Source organism: Pan paniscus, chromosome 17 (genome assembly GCF_029289425.2).
Source record: "Pan paniscus chromosome 17, NHGRI_mPanPan1-v2.0_pri, whole genome shotgun sequence".
Taxonomy (NCBI): Eukaryota; Metazoa; Chordata; class Mammalia; order Primates; family Hominidae; genus Pan; species Pan paniscus.
The window spans coordinates 77,671,488-77,692,619 of NC_073266.2; the positions used below are offsets into that span (position 1 = coordinate 77,671,488).

General features: G+C 38.3%; 1 long non-coding RNA gene, 1 other non-coding gene and 1 pseudogene across 2 annotated transcripts in view; all 3 read left to right on the top strand.

The window, feature by feature from the left end:
- The window catches only part of LOC134729236 (uncharacterized), a 36,160-nt gene extending 20,956 nt beyond the window's left edge, over window positions 1–15,204 (top strand). The window contains exon 3 of the long non-coding RNA XR_010110123.1: window positions 14,980–15,204. This is a non-coding gene — a long non-coding RNA (uncharacterized LOC134729236). The remainder of the gene's footprint in view (window positions 1–14,979) is intronic.
- On the top strand, window positions 3,577–4,709 carry LOC100980005 (small ribosomal subunit protein eS1-like; annotated as a pseudogene).
- Window positions 15,205–17,571: 2,367 nt separating the features above from the next.
- On the top strand, window positions 17,572–17,712 carry LOC112437835 (U4 spliceosomal RNA). The gene has a single exon (XR_003026337.1). It is a non-coding gene; the product is annotated as a U4 spliceosomal RNA (small nuclear RNA).
- Window positions 17,713–21,132: the final 3,420 nt, after the last annotated feature.

The following is a 21,132-nucleotide window of genomic DNA, read 5'->3' on the forward strand; positions in this document are numbered from 1 at the left end:
TTTGACCTCACTGCTGTGTCTTGTGCTCTGTTCTCAGGGCATGGGCAATACATGGTGATCGCTCCAGGGTTTTAAACCAGGCTCGCTCCTCTGTTCTCAGCTGGGACTCCCAGGTGATTTCTTGTCTGATTTTCCTTCACTACATTACCCAGCTAGTGGCTCACTTTACCCTGTTGGGAGACAATTTCCCATGGCTATCTGACATTTCTGCATGTTTTGTGAGCAATGAATGGATAGCTCTTTGTTTTGGACTGTCATTTCGAGGATCTCAACAGTCTTAGGAGGTAGAGATACTGTCTTCTTTGGAGCACAGAGCAGGGATGTTTACTGCCCGTATGAAAGAGCTGGGTTCCTTAACCCGCGTGCAGCCGTCATTCAGTCTTCTTTCTGTTTCCCTGTGGGACTGGGGCTTGCAGAAGCAGCATGAGAGGTACTGATAGCCAGACCATGATGGTTACTCTGACTCATCAACCTGACCTTCATCTCTGTCCCAGGGGTCTGATGATTTCTTCCAGGATCTATGAAACAGTGGCAGTCTAACTTATTAGCTGGCAAGTAGGGTAAAGTTGCAGACCCTTCTCAGTTTTCAGCACACCCCTCAAGAACATAGCCAGCACCTTCACCTTTCTCCTGAGTTTCACATGGTTCGAGGGACACTTGGGAAATTCACAATCTCTTCTGCACCGTTCACAGGCCATGAAGAACTGGAGAGTGCAGTCTCAAGGTCCCTCCCTGCCTAAAGATGCTACACCTCCCTTTCCATGCTACCATGAGTGACTCCCCTGTGCTGGCGCCCCATGACAGGGCCTCCTGAGACAGAGCCAATGGGAAGTAAGGCTTCTGGCTCACTCACTAATCTTGATTCTTGATCTATAAAAAGAAGTTCTGTTGTTTATAAACCCTCTTTTTCCTTTCCACAAAGTCTCCTTTTCAAGGTTGTAGCATGACTTTGTGTCTCAAGGTACCAAGTTGTAAGTCAAAAGCTGTAACTGACTCATTTTATGTGTATTCTTGCTCAAAAGATCCTAATTCTCCTTTCAGCCATGTGTGACCTTGGCTAGACAGAGGACAAATAATTTTGATATGATTCCAAATATTATTCCTGTAGCACCTAGACATATTTGCAAATATGGATAATGAATAGACACATACAGGCTTCTTTAACTTGCCTTGGAACATGAGAGTAAATAACAAAAAATCAATTCAAAAGTATGCATTTGCAAACCTTTCAGGCTAGAATTACTTTAGTCCATTCTGTTGATTTATATTAGTCAATGGAGTCGGGAATCTATTGATTCAACAGTATTTAATATAAATGCTGCTAATCTTTTTCTTCATTTGAAACCAGATATGAAAACGAAACAAAGCAGTCCTGGAGTAGAATTGTTTTTATTTCCCTGGAAAAGAAAATTCTCAGGGATGAGCTATTATATTTTTTCAAATACAGTTCAGCTTTAAGAGAAAACAGGTTTAAACTGTCACATAACCGCAGCACATGTACTGTGGGTTTGCAAAGCCACTTGAAGTCAGGGGCCGTTCCTCATGGTGTTCTCAGAGGCTTCTTGAGATGTATGCTCAAGGGGGTGCTGAGGAAGTAAAGAAACGTTTTTTCACAGTTTCGGCATGGAAGCCAGCTAAAATGAGCTTGCAGAGTTTTTTACCTGGAATATCAACATCTGTATCTATGCCTATCTCTGTATTTGTCTATATTATTCACTCAACTGATGCTTTAATAATTTAAAACTTACTTTAAGCTGGAAAATGATTGTACTTGAGTTGATAGATTAGATTTATTTTATTATTTTTTAAATGTATATAAACTCAACGGGTACAAGTGCAGGTTTGTTACATGGATATGTTGTGTAATGGTGAAGTTTGGGTGTTTAGTGTAACTATCACACAAATTGTGTGTATTGTACCCATTAAGTAGTTTACCATCCCTCAACCCACTTTCGCTGTCCCACCTTCTGAGTCTCCAATGACTATTTCAGCCCATATCCATGTGTACACATTATTAGCTCCCACCTATACATGAGTACATAAGGTATTTGAGTTTCTGTTTCTCAGTTGTTTCCCTGAAGATAATGACCTGCAGTTCCATCAATCATTTTAAAATAATAAAGTCTACCCTTCTAAAGGCACTGTAATGTTATCTTAATAATGATCTTAAGTAACTCTCTTAAATTAATAATAACAATTTTCTTAAAATAGGATTTTCAGTAATGTTAAATAAATGCTTGAAATGAGGGAGTTAAGCTAATCTCATAGTTTGCCTCCAGCTCTGACGAGCTGTGAATCCACAGTGCTGCAAAATACAGATAATATTTCAGAACCTCTTTACTGGGTGACATTGTTCTAAGTGTCATTCATAATTAATTTCATTTAAAATTTGGTGCCCACAGTTTCAGAATTTTGCCCAAATGTTTGGATTAAAAACAAAGTACCTTTGCAATTTTTTATTATATCAGTACTATTAAATTCATTTTGAAATAGCATATGAATCTAAAATATAGAAGGTTCAAAATATCTATGATTTACCTAGTGTAACTTTTAACTCAAAGATAGGACTATTGATTCATCTGTCACTCATATTGGGCTGGCACTAAGCTAAGGGGCAACATTGAGACATTTTGGCCTCTTTTTTTCTAAATTGTTCACCTCACTTTTTGGCTTCTCTCTGTCTTTCCATTTCCTTTTCTCTGAAGGTAGGGATGGATATTTTCTGTTTTTTTCAGGATTTTCCATTGTCTGCTTGGGCTTCCATAATAAGATAACACAGACTGGGTGGCTTAAACAACAGACATTTATTTGGCCACACTTTGGGAGGCTATACATCCGAGATCAAGTTGCTGCAGGGTTAGTGAGGCCTCCATTTCTGTGGTGTTGATAGCCACCTTCTTGCTGTGTCTGCACATGGCCTTTCCCCTGAACTCACGTACTCAGGGCTGGTGTTGGGGCTGAGAATGGGTGAGCTCTGATGTCTATCCTCTTCTTGTAAGGGCACTAGTCCTATTGGATTAGGGCCCCACTGTTATGGCCTCATTTAACTGTAATTACCTTCCTAAAAGCTCTGTCTTCAAATACAGTCACATTGAAGATTAGGGTTTCAATATGTGAATTTTGGTAAGATACATTTAGTCCCTAACAGCTGTCATCAGGCTCTTCTCATGCTGTGAAGTTTTTTGTCATCCTCTGCCTTTAGCTCTCCTCAAAGTGTATCTGTCTTCACTCTCAGGATTCTTTCTTTGCTCATCAAATGCAATAGTTTTTAGTGACTACTAATGAGCCCAGACATTAACTAGAGTGCAAGATGATATATTTGTATTTTAAAAGAAAAATTCCACAAAAACTACCTTACTGCAAGTTACAGAAGATAAAGATACACAGTTGCTACAGGTGACAATTTTAGCCACACATAAGTAGAAAACATAAAGGCTTTTAGCATTGCACCCTTAGGTCATTCTGTTAGAACTCTGCTTTGCCTGTGGATAGAGGCAACTGTAGGCTCCTGGCAGGTTGCCCATATTAAAAAGGGAAATTACAGACTTCTGCCCTTTTGGCTCTCTGACCAGCACCATGGTGGTGGGCAAGAACAAGCACCTTACGAAAGGAGGCAAAAAGGGAGCCAAGAAGAAAGTGGTTGATCCATTTTCTAAGAAAGATTGGTTTGATGCGAAAGCACCTACTATATTCAATATAAGAAATATTGGAAAGACGCTCATCACCAGGACCCAGGGAACCAAAATTGCATCTGATGGTCTCAAGGGTCGTGTGTTTGAAGTGAGTCTTGCTGATTTGCAGAATGACGACGTTGCATTTAGAAAATTCAGCTGATTACTGAAGATGTTCAGGGCAAAAACTGCCTGACTAACTTCCATGGCATGGATCTTACCCATGACAAAATGTGTTCCATGGTCAAAAAATGGCAGACAATGATTGAAGCTCATGTTGATGTCAAGACTACCGATGGTTACTTGCTTTGTCTGTTCTGTGTTGCTTTTACTAAAAAATGCAGCAATCAGATACGGAAGACCTCTTATGCTCAGCAACAACAGGTCTGCCAAATCCGGAAGAAGATGATGGAAATCATGACTCCAGAGGTGCAGACAAATGACTTGAAAGAAGTGGTCAATAAATTGATTCCAGACAGCATTGGAAAAGACATAGAAAAGACTTGCCAATCTATTTATCCTCTCTATGATGTCTTCGTTAGAAAAGTAAAAATGTTGAAGAAGCCCAAGTTTGAACTGGGAAAGCTCATGGAGCTTCATGGTGAAGGCAGTAGTTCTGGAAAAGCTGCTGGGGACGAGACAGGTGCTAAAGTTGAAAGAGCTGATGGATATGAACCACCAGTCCAAGAATCTGTTTAAAGTTCAGACTTCAAATAGTGGCAAATAAAAAGTGCTATTTGTAAAAAAATAAAAATAAAAAGGGAAATTACAAACAAAATATCTCCAGTTAATCAGCCCTAATAAAAAATGAACAGCACTTTGGTTATTCTAATGTACTATCAAATACCAGTAAAAAATGCTACAAGATAGGTGAATTGGAGGATTAAATAAACATTCAAAACCAATGTAAGGAAAGACTTTTCTTGACCTAGTGACCTTGGAGAATGGATCTTGAAAAGCTACTTCCATCAAAATAAGGATTGTTGTCATGAACATATCCACTTCAGTGGAGGACTTTAAGGAATTTCCTGGCACCCAGCATCCCAGGATGCTTTGAACTTTTGTTCTTCTAGCTGCTGATTTGCAGAGACCTTGTTTGAAATAATGTTTCTGGTTTCCTTGATACAACGATAATCCTACTAATTCTCTATAGTTAGGCTTTGTTAAAAAATAATATGAAGTGGCTTCCAGCTCTGCCTGTGGATTTACTCCTAATGGAAGAGCATTATATTAAGCTTATAATTTTGAACTCGCCAAATTTTTCAAAAGGGCTATTTTTTGTCTTAGTATCCAGAAACACACTCACAATTGAGGAATCTTGCTTTTCAAAAACAACTTATCTGGTGAGTAACAATACCTGTGACTGCAGAAAAGGCAATATATCTCTCACAACACTAATAACATGATGTTTGGAAGAAAAGCATTATGGCTGCTATTTACATGTGGAGAGATCTATTTGTGCACCCCATCTTTCTATTCATTATAAGCACATTACAGTCTCCTGTTCACCTTAATTATTGTTTCAGAACCCAATAGTTGTTGTTGAAATTTGTGTGTCTCATGAGCTAGATGGAAATAGATAATTCTTGGACAAATGGAGGATTTCAATGCAACAGATTTGGCCTCTGACATTCAGAGGCCTTGATAATTTGGTTAAAGTCACTGGGTAGATTTTAGGCAGACAATATTTGCCCAGTGGCTCAGACAGCTGGATTGTGTTGGGGCTAAAGGAAAGCAAGAGAAGTCTTTATGTGATCTTAGAGCATGCTTAGGGGATTCTGTTTTACTGATCATCAGTAGGACATCACGGTAGTTGACAAAGAAATCATCACAAGAATATATTTGCATTAAGTGCGGATCTTGAACATCAAATAAGGTCAGGCTAACAGCTTTTATGAGAACTTTCTCTTTGTTTGCTGACTCTGAGATCATAGGTCAGTATGAGTAATACTCACCAATTTTTTAAGTACCCATAGATAGTGCCTTGCTAATTTTGTAGGTTGTAAGAATAAAGAAGATGTTTAGGAAGGAAAAGCAATCTTCCTAAGTATCCTTGGAAGTTGCAGACTTCTACTATTACTCTAAAAGAGTTTAATTGTGTGGAAAGTTGAAAGAGAATGTTTGTTTTATGCATTGTTTTCCTGGATGATAACTGCCAAATGGAGGCACAGGCTCTGATAATGTCCATTAACTTGATTTCGTTCTATGTTCATTTTTTTTTCTTTTTATGGAGATGAAGGTCTCACTATGTTGCTAAGGCTGGTCTCAAACTCCTGGGCTCAAGTGATCCTCCTGCCTTGGCCTTCCAAAATGCTGGGATTACAGGCATGAGACACCGTGCTTGGCCTCTATGTTCATTTTAATTCTGGCCTAATGGTCTGATTTGCTGCTATCTCTGAGAACATTATTATAGAAATTTATACTGTTGATTGTTGAAAGACGCTACATCTAAAATTTAAAAACCAAACAATCTGGCTTCAAACCTGAAGTTAAGGCACAGGGAGGAGTCTGTTTGTATATTCTAATCTGTTCTTCTGACACGCTTTGTTCTTTTTCTGTGGAAGCTCAACAACAGATATGTGCAGAGCTTATTAGTTTGTTGTGTTTCAGCTCAAATCTTTCCTGGAATCATTAATCTTAAACTTGACCATGATAGATACTTCAGGCTGTATGCTTCAACTGCCTTTGTCAAAATAGGCATTTGCATTATAATAGGAAAGTATATGAAATTGCCCTGTTTGTTAGACATTTTGCACAGTCTGATTTTTTTTCCAGAAGTAGCACTGTGGCTTCTGTTCAGAGCAGGTATGTTTACTCTATTTATGTTTAAATAGCATTGCTTAGGCCTTGAGTATGTTGGGTTAGCAGGTAGAATGCTCCACTGCAAGTAACAGAATAGCTTACTGAAATAGAATTAAATGATATGGCTTGATTCTTTTTTCATGTAACAAAAAGTCCAGACGTTAGTGTGTTCCAGTTTGTTTTAGGCATTCAATAATAGTACACAAGACCCATTTTCCTTCCATCTGTAAGCTCTGTCATCCTCAATATGTCAGTGATGTCATGTCTATATCTACGGACTCAAGATAGTTGTAAAAGATTGTAGGATCATGTCCTCATAACACTCTTTTGAAGTCAGGAGAAAGGGCAGGGTTAAAAGCGATGCAGTGGAAAATTGCAGCAAAGAGTGTTCCTCATGTTGGTTTCTTTTTATTCCTAGTTGAATAAAAGCAAGCAAAACAACTATCAGGCATTTTAGCCTGTCTCTAGAATCTGGCCCTTCCTATACGGAGGAAGGGTGGCGGGCATAGCTGTGGGATAGTGAGCCAGTGCCGCCTCGCTCTCGGGCAGTTGCCCCACTATCTCTGGTGCTATCCTTCCTCTTCTTGGTGTTTCCCATAAGAAGACCCAGGCCACAAATCCCCGCCTACCATCTGGAGGAGAAAAGGACATGTCCCAGAAAAACTTTCGGCCCACTTTCCGTAGATAAAGCAAGACCATATATGAAACTCATTCGCTCTGCTATGTTCAGTAATCTTAGAGAAGAAACTTAGGTTTTTGTGTCTTCTAAAATGCTATAAGATTTGTCATTGTTTACTAATAGCTACCTTCTTGTTGAAAGCCAGTTGAGGAGAGTTTTGGGGCAACATTTTCTGTTGGTTTTCTTCTGATTTCTTTTGTTATTTCTTCCAGCTTTTTCCTCCTATATGTCTGGGGTTCACTGGGTTCCTGACATACATCTCTGCATGCTACTCCTCTTCATTGTGCAATCTTATGTGCTCCTTTGGCAGCAAGTATAGCCTAAATGAGTTGATGACTTCCAAGCCTGGATCTCCAGCTTGCATTTCTTTATTGCGCTCCAGTTCCATACACCCAGTTATTACTGTGTAAACATTTTTATTGGCTGTCTCGTTGGTATTTTGAACTCAGATATTACAGACTGAATTTAACTTTTTTCCTCTTTGCACTGACCCCTCCCCTGGCTTGCTTCACTTCCTTCATTTCTATATCACTGAATGGCCCCTCAGATATACCCGGTGGTCCAAGTCCTCTTTCTCTTCTCTTGAATCCTACCTCCCCCAAAATCCTGTTGACTGTACCTCCTAGATATTTTTGTAATCAGTCTCCTTTTGTCCACTTCTACTGACACTGCCTGAGTTCAGTCGCTTCTCTTGTTTTACCTTGATTATTCATTGCAGACCCTCATAACAGCTGTCAGCATCCCTCCTTTCTGACCCACAGCTTTCCTTTCTGTAACCCCAAATCAGGCTGATTGTACTCGAAACTCACATCTGAATAAAAGATTTCCCCTGTTTAAAATCTTTAGATAGCTTCACATAACCTTCAGGATAAAAATCCAGACTCATAACATGTCAACATGAAATCTTCAGTGGACTTTAACATTTTTTGGTTCACAGACATCTTTTTTTTTTATTGAAGTGTTTTTTTTTTTAATTTTTGTTTTTTTATTTTACTTTAAGTTCTGGGATACATGTGCAGAATGTGCAGGTTTGTTACATAGGTATACATGTGCCATGGTGGTTTGCTGCACCTATCAACCCGTCATCTAGGTTTTAAGCCCCGCATGCATTAGGTATTTGTCCTAATGCTCTCCCTCCCCTTGCCCCCAACTCTCCAACAGGCCCCAGTGTGTGATGTTCCCCTCCCTGTGTCCATGTGTTCTCGTTGTTAAACTCCCACTTTTAAGTGAGAATATGCAGTGTTTGGGTTTGTGTTCCTGTGTTAGTTTGCTGAGAACGATGGCTTCTAGCTTCATCAATGTCCCTGCAAACGACATGAACTCATTCTTTTTTATGGCTGCATAGTATTCCATGGTGTATATGTGCCACATTTTCTTCATCCAGTCTATCATTGTTGGATATTTGGGTTGGTTCCACATCTTTGCTATTGTAAATGGTGCTGAAATAAACATGTGTGCATGTGTCTTTATAGTAGAATGATTTATAATCTTTTGGGTATATACCCAGTAATGGGCTTGTTGGGTCAAATGGTATTTCTGGTTCTAGATCCTTGAGGAATCGCCATACTGCCATACTGTCTTCATTTATGAGGAAAAGTATGAAACCTTTCTGCCTGCTTTAGTGTTAAATGCTAAGTTTCTGTTCACAGGCCTGTCTCTGCATTTTTTGGGCAAGAACTTTAAAAACATGGTCTAGTCCTTTGTAGCTGTAGTTTATAACGTGTCTGATACATTGCCGCCATTTAAAAAGTGATGAATTATTAATAGAAAACGTCTTTCTCTTTAAATGTGTCTGTTTATGGTCAATAGTGTAAGCAATCTGAATACGTATATTACTTTAGGGACTATGTCTGTTTCCGTATTTCAATGGTGCCCCATTTTTTTCATTTAATTGGGATTCTCATTATCTTATTTTTCCCTTCAGTGGAATTATCTGACAATCTGACATGATTGTAGGCTGACTCCAGTCCTCAAAATTTCTATTACAAAATCTATTCAGAATGGAATAATAATTACTTGGTATTGGCAGAGTAAGTACCCAGAAGAGGATCACTAATACTCTCAGTTCTTGATAATGTTTCATAAAAAGGGATAAGTTAACCTCCATCCCAATTCTATTTCTTTAAGATATTGAGGCATAGAGGCACAGGATGTAGGTTGTGTCACTTCTCTTTTCTTTTTAACCATTTTCTTTATTAACATGTCTCCAGAAATCCTCTTTCTCTCTTGACAATGCATTCACTGATTAACATTTTACCCTCTGAAGCCAACTCCATGGTTTAAATCATTTTAGGCTATCAAGAAAATTACACAGACAAATTCAGTATCAAGCCGAACTAGATACTTAAATGAAAATAGTTGGAATGATATTCAGAAAACATCCTGTGTAAACAAATGGCAAATACAGTTTTAAGAAAGATTATAAATGCACTGCATTTAAATAATTACATGAAAATGTGTATTTTGAACATGACAGAATAAAACATAAATGGATGTTGAATAAAAGCTCAAAAGCATAGGCAACAAAAGCAAAAATAGACAAATGAGACACATCACATTGAAAAGCTTCTGCACAGCAAATGAAACAATCAATAGAGTGAAGAGACAACCTACAGAATGGGAGAGAGTATTTGTAAACTATGCAGTTGACAAAGGGTTAATATCAGGACTATCTAAGGAACTCAAACAACCCAGTGCCAATACAAACAAATAATCCAATTTTAAAATGGGCAAATGACCCGAATAAACATTTCCTTAAAAAGACATACAAATAGGCTGGGTGTGGTGGCTCACGCCTGTAATCCCAGCACTTTGGGAGGCCGAGGCGGGTGGATCACGAGGTCAGGAGTTCGAGACCAGCCTGACCAATATGGTGAAACCCCGTCTCTACTAAAATTACAAAAATTAGCCAGGCGTGGTGGTGCACACCTGTAATCCTAGCTAATCTGGAGTCTGAGGCAGGAGAATCACTTGAACCCGGGAGGCAGGCAAAGGTTGCAGTGAGCTGAGATTGCACGACTCCACTCCAGCCTGGGTGACAGAGTGAGACTCCATCTCAAAAAAAAAAAAAAAAAAAAAAAAAAAAAAAGACAAAGACATACAAATAGCAAATATGAAAAAATGCTCAACATCACGAATCATTAGAGAAATGCAAATCAAAACCACAACGAGGTATCACTTCACCCCTGTTAGAATAGTTATTACCAAAAAGACAAAAACCAACAAATACTGGTGATGTTGTGGCTAAGGGGGAACTCTAATGCACTGTTGGTAGGAATGTAAATCAGTACAGCCACTATGGAAACAGTGTGGAAGTTTCTCAAAAAACTAAAAATAGAACCACTGTATGATCCAGCAACCCCATTACTGGGTTTATATCCAACGACAATGAAATCATTGGTCAGGTGTGGTGGCTTATGCCTGTAATCTCAGCATTTTGGGAGGCCGAGGTGGGTGGACCACTTGGGGCTGGGAGTTCAAGACCAGCCTGGCCAATATGGTGAAACCCTGTCTCTACTAAAAATACAAAAATTAGCCAGACATGGTAGCATATGCCTGTAATCCCAGTTACTCAGGAGGCCGAGGCAGGAGAATTGCTTGAACCCGGGAGGTGGATGTTGCAGTGAGCCGAAATCATGCCACTGCACTCAAGCCTGGGCAACAAAGCAAGACTCCATTTCAAAAAAAAAAAAAACCGAAAAAAACGAAATCAGCATGGTGACAAATACTTGCACTCCTATGTTTACTGCAGCACTATTCACAATAGCCAAGATATGAAACCAACCTAAATGTCCATCTACAGATGAATGGATAAAGAAAATGTTGTATATATATATAATCACATTTAATAATAGTATTCTATTACATATACGTGTATGTACACATACATATATGTATATTACATACGTGTTTTAGATATACATACATAATAGACATACATGTCTATTACATATATGTATGTATACATATATGTATATGTATACACACATATGTAATAGAATACCATTCAGCCATAAAGCAGGATAAGATCCTGCCTGTCATTTGCAGCAACATGGATGAACCGGAAAGTTATTATGTTAAGTGAAATAAGCCAGGCACAATAAAACAATCTCCACATGATCTCACTCATATGTGGAATCTAAAAGAGTTGATTTCATAGAAATAGAGAGTAGAATGGTTACCAGAGACTGAGAAGGGAAGGGGAGAGAGGACAGGACATGGAGAGGTTGGTCAACAGACACAGAGTTACGGTTAGACAGGAAGAATAAGTTCTACTGTTTTATTACACAGTAGGGTGACTATAGCAAATAACAATGTGGTGTATATTTCAAGATAGCAAGAAGAGATTTTGAATGTTACCACCACAAAGAAATAAATGATCAGTGTTTAAAGTATGGATATGATAACTACCCTGATTTAATCATCATACAACATACACAAGCATTGAAACTTCGCACTGTACCCTATAAATATGCACAATTATGTATCAATACAAATAATTAAAAAATAGATATTCACAAGTGAAAAGGCAGCTGTGGAGGCCTTTTCTAATCACAGAAAATTGTGCCTTTTAAAAAACTTTCTTGCACAAGTAACAGCTGTAATTTCTTCAGAATACTTACCATGCATGTTGATTTAATCTAATAGGACAGGCATACTTCTTCTGTATATGGTAGAGTGACCTGGTTTTAAAAACTGTCACATGAATGGCTAGAGTGAAATTATAAAGAGCATGCATTGTAGTGCTTGAGTGCCTGCCTCCAAATTCCAGTTCTGCAATTTACCTGCCGTGTAAATCTTGGCAAGTCACTCAATCATTTTGTACCCCAGCTTCCTCTTATGTAAGCTGGGAATAATAATAGTGCTTGAAAGGGGTAACATGAGAATTCAATGAGTATATTTGTCATGTGCTCAGAACCACATCTGGTACTCTGTACATGACGTCTAAAAGGCGGAGTGGGGGGGTGGCCATTATTGTCAAGGACACCCAGTCTTCACTGAGCCCATTAAAGATGCCAGCACAATCTGTCTACCTTGTATGCATCGTATCATTTAATCTTAAAATACCTCTTTAAGGTAGGTTTTTTAAACCTGCATTTTACAAATGAGGAAACTGAGGCTTAATGGTTAAACACTTGCCCCAGCTTAGTAAATGACTATGCTGGGATCCAGTTCACTGTCCTACCATAATAGGGCTCTAAGGAATTTGCTTAAGAAAATGGCTCATTTTAACATCTGATATCAAATTGAAAAAATAAAGTTATCCAGATTATCATAAAGAAGTCTTTTCAGAAATCATGGTAAGATGATAAGAGAAGGTATTTACTTTTACTCAGGTGTATTTCTTGTGTTGTTGCCTGCCCTAGTTTATTAGACCCTTGATATGACAAAAAATATGCATGTAAAATCTAATTAGAAAGTACCCCTTGACTTTGAAACCAGCACATACACAGTTTTCTGAGTCCAATAAAAGAAAATAAGAGGGCTTATTGTGAGGCAACTACAAGTGAAATGACCTTCAATAGGTGCTACTGTACAGAAAAAATGTATCAGTAATTATTCTGAATTTGAGATAATAGAAAACAATGAAAGATGAATGATCTAAACTTTAGTCTCTTCAATATTACATTAAATATCACTATAATATTTGTGTCATATTTTAACATGTTTGAAAAGCATTCATAATGATATGTCTCTAATTGGAGCTAACAATTCCTCATGATAAGCACTGCCCTAGTACTTTGTAAGTCATGCTCATAGCATCGATAGTCTATTCATATGTGTATATATCCCACAGTGTGTGAGGTCCTACTGTATGTGGGACCCTGTGCTATGTGGGCTGAGAAGACCAAGATGAGTAAAACAGACTGCTATGACTCTTGCCAACACAGAGCACATAGTGTAATGAGGAAGAATAATTAAAAGAGTAAAATAGTACATTTTCATTCTAAATCATCTGCTTTTCAGTTAATGGTGACTTTATTCCCCCATAAGAATGTGTGAATATTTATTTTATATTTGTTCACCTAAGGAGGTTACTTGAATTGTTTTGTTAAAATTAAGGGCTATTTTAAAGGTAAATTAAATTTTTCCCAAAAGAAAAAAAAAAAGACTTTCCACCTGCAATATGTAATGTTTCCAAACTGTGCTCCTAGATTTAGGTCTTGAAAGGGTTACCCCATTTCACAGTGACACTGACTTGGTTTGCTTTCTAATATTATCTTCGATAGAAATTTTACGATCTTCAAGTTTCTTGAGGTACTCCCTTTCTTTTTAAGATCTTGTATTTTCTTATTTTAAAAATACTTACATTTAGACTGCATCACACTTCACATCAGTTTTGTTTTCCCTTAAAGCACCATTATGCTTAGCCATTTATTTACCCAAGCCAGCTTAAGGCTCCAAGGGAAGGGCGGCCACAGTGTTGAGTACTGACTCGCTCTCCTCTGTTGTGATTGTACCCAGAGAACTAACAGCATGCTGAGAACCCAGAGAATTAAGAGCATGCTTCCCTCTATAATGAGGAGGAAGAGGAGACTAGAGTTAGCTGAGAGGTGGAGTGGTGGTGGAGACTGGGGACAGCGGGTGGAAAGGGAGAATGCAAGCAGGTAGCAGGCAAACTTCTTGGGGAGTAGCACTGAGTGTTTCAGCCTTCTCCTGATGACAAACAGCAGTGGTCATGAAGCTGTAAGAATGGCTGAGTCCTACTTCTTGGATATGAAGCAGATGCAGGAATGTCATGGAGCATTCTTTATCTCTACACTATCAGAAATATATATTTGTAATTGGAGCAAAAAAAGCACAACATTTACCAAAGGTAATTATATCGCTGCCTGACACAATGAAGGATTCTTAGTAAGTGTTTTTATGAATCAATACTCAGATCAAATGTCTTGAGCCTGTGCAGTTATCAAAAATTTAGTTACATGTCATGCCACTTCCTGAAGAAGATTGTCATATAACAAAAGAGCCATTTAATAATGGTTGCTCTCTTTACATTGTTTATCTGATTAGTTATGGTTAGTTATGGTGCCTCTCTATATTGAGTGCAACTAGCTCCGTTTATTCCTCTTCCTCCAAGCTAGAAGTATCACCTTCAACAACATTTCTCCAGGATATTCGACCGGGGGACACTGTTGTACATTATAATGAACCAAAGGCACACCAGTGGGAGCTGCTGAGCTATAATACACACTTGCAATGAGGTTATCGAAAAATATCCAATATTGGAAATACATATTGTAATTGGAGCAAAAAAAGCACATTCACCAAAGGTAACTATATTGCTGCCTGACAAAATGAAGGATTCTTAGTAAGTGTTTTTGATGAGTCAATACTCAGATCAAATGTCTTGAGCTGTGCAATTATCAAAAATTTAGTTACATGTCATACCACTTCCTGAAGAGGCAGATTGTCTTGTAACAAAATAAACATTTAATAATTACATATTTACATATACACCCACATATAATTGTAAATATGAATTACATGTATTTAAATATTTATACATTGGTAGCATTAATTTTTTTTACAAGCAATTCCTATTCGCATCTCATAGAATACCACCTTCTCAGGAAACACATCTTCAGCCATGCTGATACTAAGAAATAGGCAATTGTGTTTATGCTGCTTTCTTGTCTCTGTGATATTAGCTAAACTTATCGTTGAATAAAATTACATGTTGGGGTGAGAATTTGGAAGATTACTTGGTTAAGATGGCCTGAGTTCTAGGCATGGCTCTGCCAGAGGTCAGTGAGAAATTCTACAGGCTATGTCAATGTACTTGCTTGTCCTCCTGACTTTCCTTTCTGGTATAAATTTGCCTAGCAGTGTTCCTTGCTCAAAGAAGCAGTCCCAGGCTGTTCTTTGCCCAGGGATATCTTCCCAAGATGACCAGAAATGGCTTCATGACCTAAGGGTGGACAGCAGTGTTCTATTGTACCCACAACATCATGGTCTCACACGGAAGAGATGAGGCCTGTCATCAATCCATCAGATTACTCTTTTGATAGTGCAAATTGGAATTACAGAAAGGTTTCTTTTTGGAGAAGGGCCGAAAGAAACAAATATGCAGAATGTAGGTAGGTATATCTTAAGTAAGATAGAATTTGTCTTGAGTGATTTTTACTGGCTTCCTTTTAGGAATCTTATCTTAGTCTATTTTTTAAAATAATCAAATGAAATAGTTCTTACCTTTCTTCTTTATTGCTGTGTGAATTTTTAAAAAATACTTTTTCTTAATAGCTGCATGTTTGTCTCGGATATTTTGTATGTTGTGATTATTTTAAGGGAGACAATTTAGACACTTACTATAAAATTATTGGGTAAAAAAAGCCACCATAAAACTGGAAACTTTAAACTGTCCCCAGTCTTTTTTTTCTAAAAAATGGAAACCAATAGTCTATAAATGTACATTGTGGTTATTATTCTTTTATAGTTTTCCACTGACTCTTCTTATTGATTCAAAAATATTTCAAGAAGTTATTTTTTAGAGCTACTTTTTGGAGTGATCACCAAAGAAATTGAAGAGATCACCTGTCAGCCATCAACACCCTACTGGCCATGGATAGGTCTCCCTGCCATTATGTAATTCCCTTGAGGGAGGGAACCTGGAGGAGGATGAGAAGAAGAATAATCAAAGAAACAAAACAAGCATGGATTTAAAAGAAAAGCCTTCTGTCAGCTTTCTTCTTATTTTTCTTCTTCTTTTTCAAACACAGGAGTGATTGAGTCACAGCCTGCCCTAATGGTATTTTATTGAGCTTCTAACTGCCAAGTCATGTCTGAGCTGCCAGTTTAAGTTTCAAACTTTTAGAAAAAGAACTGTTCCATATCAAGTCATTTGTTCCTATTCAATTTTGCAAAATAAAGAGATCACTTAAAGAACTCTGGGGAAGAGGATATTTGAGTTTTAGGGCCCAAACCCCTTGGCTTAACTTTCTACCATGTTGTCCATTAAAATAACTGAAGAAGGGGAAATTTTTCACCAAAAATTTACATTAAGAATTGAGCAGATGTGGGGTTCAGATAGGAGTTTTTATGGACAACAATACAGGAAACAGGATTAAGAAACAGCATTGGCCTATTTCCTTATTCTACAGTTCCGAGTCTGAAGTGGCACAGCTTTGATGTTCTGTTTGTCATTCTGTGCTGTGGCACTTTAAAAGTAAGAAAAAGCATTGATGTATTACGGCAGTGATTCCTAAACCTTTGCGTGCATCTGAATCACCTGAAGGACTTGTTAAAACACAATTGTTGGGTCCTACTTCCAGAGTTTCTAATGCAGTGGGGTGGGACCTGAGAATTGGCATCTAACAAGTTCTCAAATAATTTTGTTGCTGCTGGTTTGGGGACCAAGTTTTGAGAACTACTTTATTACAAGGTCTCTCTTCTCCATGGCAGCTGAGAGGAAATTAAGGGTGTTATTCTGAACTACCTAAAATTAGGAAGTTAACTGTGGTTAGTGGTTCTCAGTCTTGGGTATTTTTTTATGAATCACTTGAGAATTGTAAAAAATACTGATGTCATTATCTTTGTGATAGAAGTAGGACGTTGACAATTTTTGAAAGATCCCTAGGTGTTTCCAATATGCACACAGAGTTGAGAATTCTTCGTCATTTCCTAATCAGATATCAAGGATTTTCACCTACTCTAAATGAACAGTGTTGGTAGTACCTGGGCAAACTCTGAGAGGCAGAAGAGGAGAATTAGTAACAAATCCTCTCACAGTAACTTCTAATGCAAGGCTTAGAGTAAGTATGACTTGATAAATCATGAGTCTCTAACACACACAAACCAATGAAAGATTTTTTTCAACATATGAAACTTTGATGGAGTCTTTTCTTATACTGAGTGAAAAGATGGGGTCGTACACCTAAAAGGAAGCCAAATTTTTCTAAGGCCTTCTATTTTTTGGGGGGAATATGGTAGGCATTCTACCTTATAGCATATCCTCCAGCATGTGAACTGAGAGGTTGACTTGTCCACAAGGAGAGAAATTTGAAAACTCACACTATATTCTAATACTAAGCTTGGCCAAATTGCATTCTGCTCAAGAATGAGTCAACTGAGAAAATCGGATCAAAGCTCATAAAACAGTCTGCAGCCCAAGAGAAGAACATTTCTCTAAGTGTTCAATAGAACATCTTTCTTGCCAAATAGAATTACTAAATGACAAGGGAAGAAAAAACATTTAAAATACCTGCCTGATGGCCTAATTTGTTTTAGGAAAACATTATTTGTTACAATAAATAGGTCAAGATAAATAGAGACTAGCTTGTGATAAGAAGAAAATGGAAGGAATCAAATGGTTCCAGAAGCAATAATAGAAAAGACATATTGCAGGAAATTGAATTATTTACACCATATCTGTATTTTAATAAATTAGCACTAGCAGAATAATAAAAATAAGTTAGTTTAAGCTTTGTGCAGTGGCACTATTGTAGCTACTGAGGTTCCTCCAGGGTGCGATTATTGCTAATTAAAAACATTTCCCAATACCACGATGTGATGACTTGCATTAGAATGGGCATTGGCAATTTTTGACAGTCTCTACAGAGACAGAATTTAAAAAAAGAAAAAAGAGGATTCATTTTTAACCATAATGTGCAAATACTGTATTTGATGTATCCTGTACTCTGTCACTTGTCTTTGAGTGCCAAGCCTGGGTGCTTGGGACCACAAGGGAAGTGCTGTGGTTGGGAGACACTTGATTATTAACCAGGTCACCTGTCTCAAGTCCTTGCTTGAGTTTCTGCTTTCTTGGCAAGAGGGAAATCTCCAGATTTTTTTTTGGCCTTATTCCTGGGAAATCTCGACATAGAGTCCATTCAAATCTGCTGGCTACTTGCTGTGAACCCTAACCCCTAATCCAGTCCCTCTTAGCTTTGAGGGATCCCACAGTCACCAAGAGAAATAGAAGTTTCCAAAATGAGACAGTCAAATTAACAATTACCACAAATGATTCCAAAGTGGAGAGAAATGTTTACTTGGGTGAGTCAATGGTCTTTCTCTCTGTCCCACAAAAGAGAAGGTGCCCATACTACACTGCTGGGATAGGGGAGCCAACAAAGAAAAGAGCTCTGGAGTCTTACTGCCAGTGAATTACACACATGCAGATCTGTGGCCTCTTCTCCTTATGATTGGTGGGGTGGGGGTGGGACCCCAGCAGCCCTATTTCAACAGGAAGCAGGTAGGCACCGATCTTCCTAAGAACCATTAGGACGTCACCCCCCACTGAAAATATAGGCAGATTTCCATGGTGGTTTAAGCACTTGAAGGGTAAGTACATACTAAAATGTGCCCCCACAAGATACAGGCCTTTGGAAGTGCTCTGTGTGGATGTACCCTCACTTTTTAACATCAACTCCTAATTTTCTCTCCTACTCTGCCTTAGTATTCCATTTCCTGGAATACTCATCTACGTAAGAGATGGAGATTCTGGCCATCTTTTTTTCCCTGTGCCCTGCAAACTCTATCATCTTTGGCTTAGAACAAATGTTGTGGTAGGCTTTCTTTGGACCATGCTTCTACTGGTTGTCAAATCAGAGGGCTCTTGTATCATGAGGTGGAAGAATATAGTACCAATTCCATTCAATTTCCTCCTCCAGGGACGGCATCAGAAACTTTTCCCTTTGATTAGGGCAAACACAGCTTATCAACTTGAATATGTTGTTTCTTTTTTTTTTATTTTATTTTATTATTATTATACTTTAAGTTTTAGGGTACATGTGCACAATGTGCAGGTTAGTTACATATGTATACATGTGCCATGCTGGTGTGCTGCACCCATTAACTCGTCATTTAGCATTAGGTATATCTCCTAAAGCTATCCCTCCCCCCTCCCCCCACCCCACAACTTTGGTTTAAAGCAAGTGACACCAATCAAGCTTGGAAGAGATAGAAACCGGGCAACTCTACGTCACCTTTTTGAAAGAAACTTCTAGATTGTCTCACCTACTTTCACAGAATAAATGAACTCTAAACATTTTCTCTCGTTGTGTCACCTCTCGGAGGGTTGAAACTGCCTTTGCAAAAACTATAACTGAGACAATTATTACAGTGAAAGAGATCTGACCTAACTGACTCCATCTTGCTTCTAACCTTCATGCTGTCCTTGTTCATTTTTGCGGAGAGGCTGAACTAACTCTGGGATGAACTTACTTTATGGTTTAGCTTTGAAACAGTGATGGTAACAGCCCTTTCCCAAAACAAACCCCCTTCCTACCTAGGGACTAGACTGCCTTTGCAGGACTAACAAATTAGCCACAAGATTAGAAATTATGGTTTAGGAGTCAAGCAGCTGGAGGCTGTAAGATTCTAAACTTCCTCAAATTGCTCCTGGGGATAACATCACTATTGTAAAACCTAATACCAGCACTTGAGACATTTTGCAGACCCTGCATTTGAAGGATCAGTTGGTACCACCTAAATTGATAAACTGGCTCATTTGGTCTTTTGGCCCCACCCCGCCGCCCCCCCAGCCAGGAAATGACTTTGCAAGAGGACAGCTTCAACTCCCTGTGATTTCATCTCTGACATGACCAATCAGAACTCCCAATTCACTGGCCCCCTACCCACCAAATTATCCTTAAAAAATCTGATCCCCAAATGCTCAGGAAGACTGATTTCAGTAATGATAAAACTCCGGTCTCCCACACAGCCAGCTCTGCATGAATTACCCTTTCTCTACTGCAATTCCCTGGTCTTGATAAATCGGCTCTGTCTAGGCAACGGGCAAGATAAACCCATTGGGTGGTTATAGGGTCCACACCTAAGGAAAGAAACAGTGATCAGTTGGCTGAACTTCGATCATGTGGCTACTGTCGATCTAGGCAGCAAGAGAAAGGATCTTGTAGAAAGAGCTCTAAGACCACTTTAGCCTTATAATGGTAGCTCAAGGCTCTTTGAATATAGAATTTTATCAAGCTTCTGAATGATAAAAACACTTCAGTCTTCATATAGAAAAATGAAGAGCCTTTGGGAAAAAGTAATGGATGCAGTGTAGCCCTAAATTGATAATTGTTCTGTACAAGAACAACTAATTTTATTCCAAAGAGAGCGCAGCTTATGTTCATCTGAAAATAGTATATTGATTTTATTGTGTAACATTGATTCTACTTCTTATAAAACATAACTCTTTTTTATTGTGCTAAAGAAGTTTTCTCCTTCTTCTTGGCTCCTCTTTCATCACAAAGAGCCTCTTTTCAACCCTTTTATTATCATCTCAGATCGCTTGCAAAATTTCTCAGCTCCTAATCCTTTGATGTTCTCACAGGGAGAGAAAATAGGAAAAGGACAAGAGTGCCAGTGACCTCCTTTGTCCTCAGAGTGAGGTGATGTTCTGCTTAAGGACTGAACTATTCATGTCAATGGTGTCCTTTTATTGCTTATAGGGATGTACGGATTCATTTCTCAACCATCTCAAAGGTTTTCGCTCCTGTGAACTCCAGTAGCCCTCTGTCTATACTTGTGGTCTTTCCCACCCATCTTCAGACTACTTTATTCTCTGAATTGTTCGTATTTTAGAACCACAGTCAGTCTGATGACAAAGGGCTTTCAAAAAATGGTCCACCTTCCATGAGACCACATATCATCAATTTAAGTATAAAGAGTAAGCATATAATTTATTGCCCAAATTAGAACACTTTTGAAAGTAAAAGGAAACAATAGAAATCATATTATGTCATTGGCTTTAAACTAGGATTTATCACAAAATGTTGAATTTTTTTTGACCTGTGGATATATAACTTACAAGGTTAAGAAAATTTGATGTATCTTTCATGAAGCCATAGGTTCTCTCAATTTCTCCTGCACATTGAACCTTGCCATATCTGATTGTATTCCTCTATTTTTAGTTGCTTTCTACTTCTTGAATCTGGTTTAGATATACATATATTTCAAGCTTGTTATTTTTTCAGCTGTATCCCTCTATCCACCCTTTCACATCTGTACTTCCCCATCATTTTAATCCTTCACCTG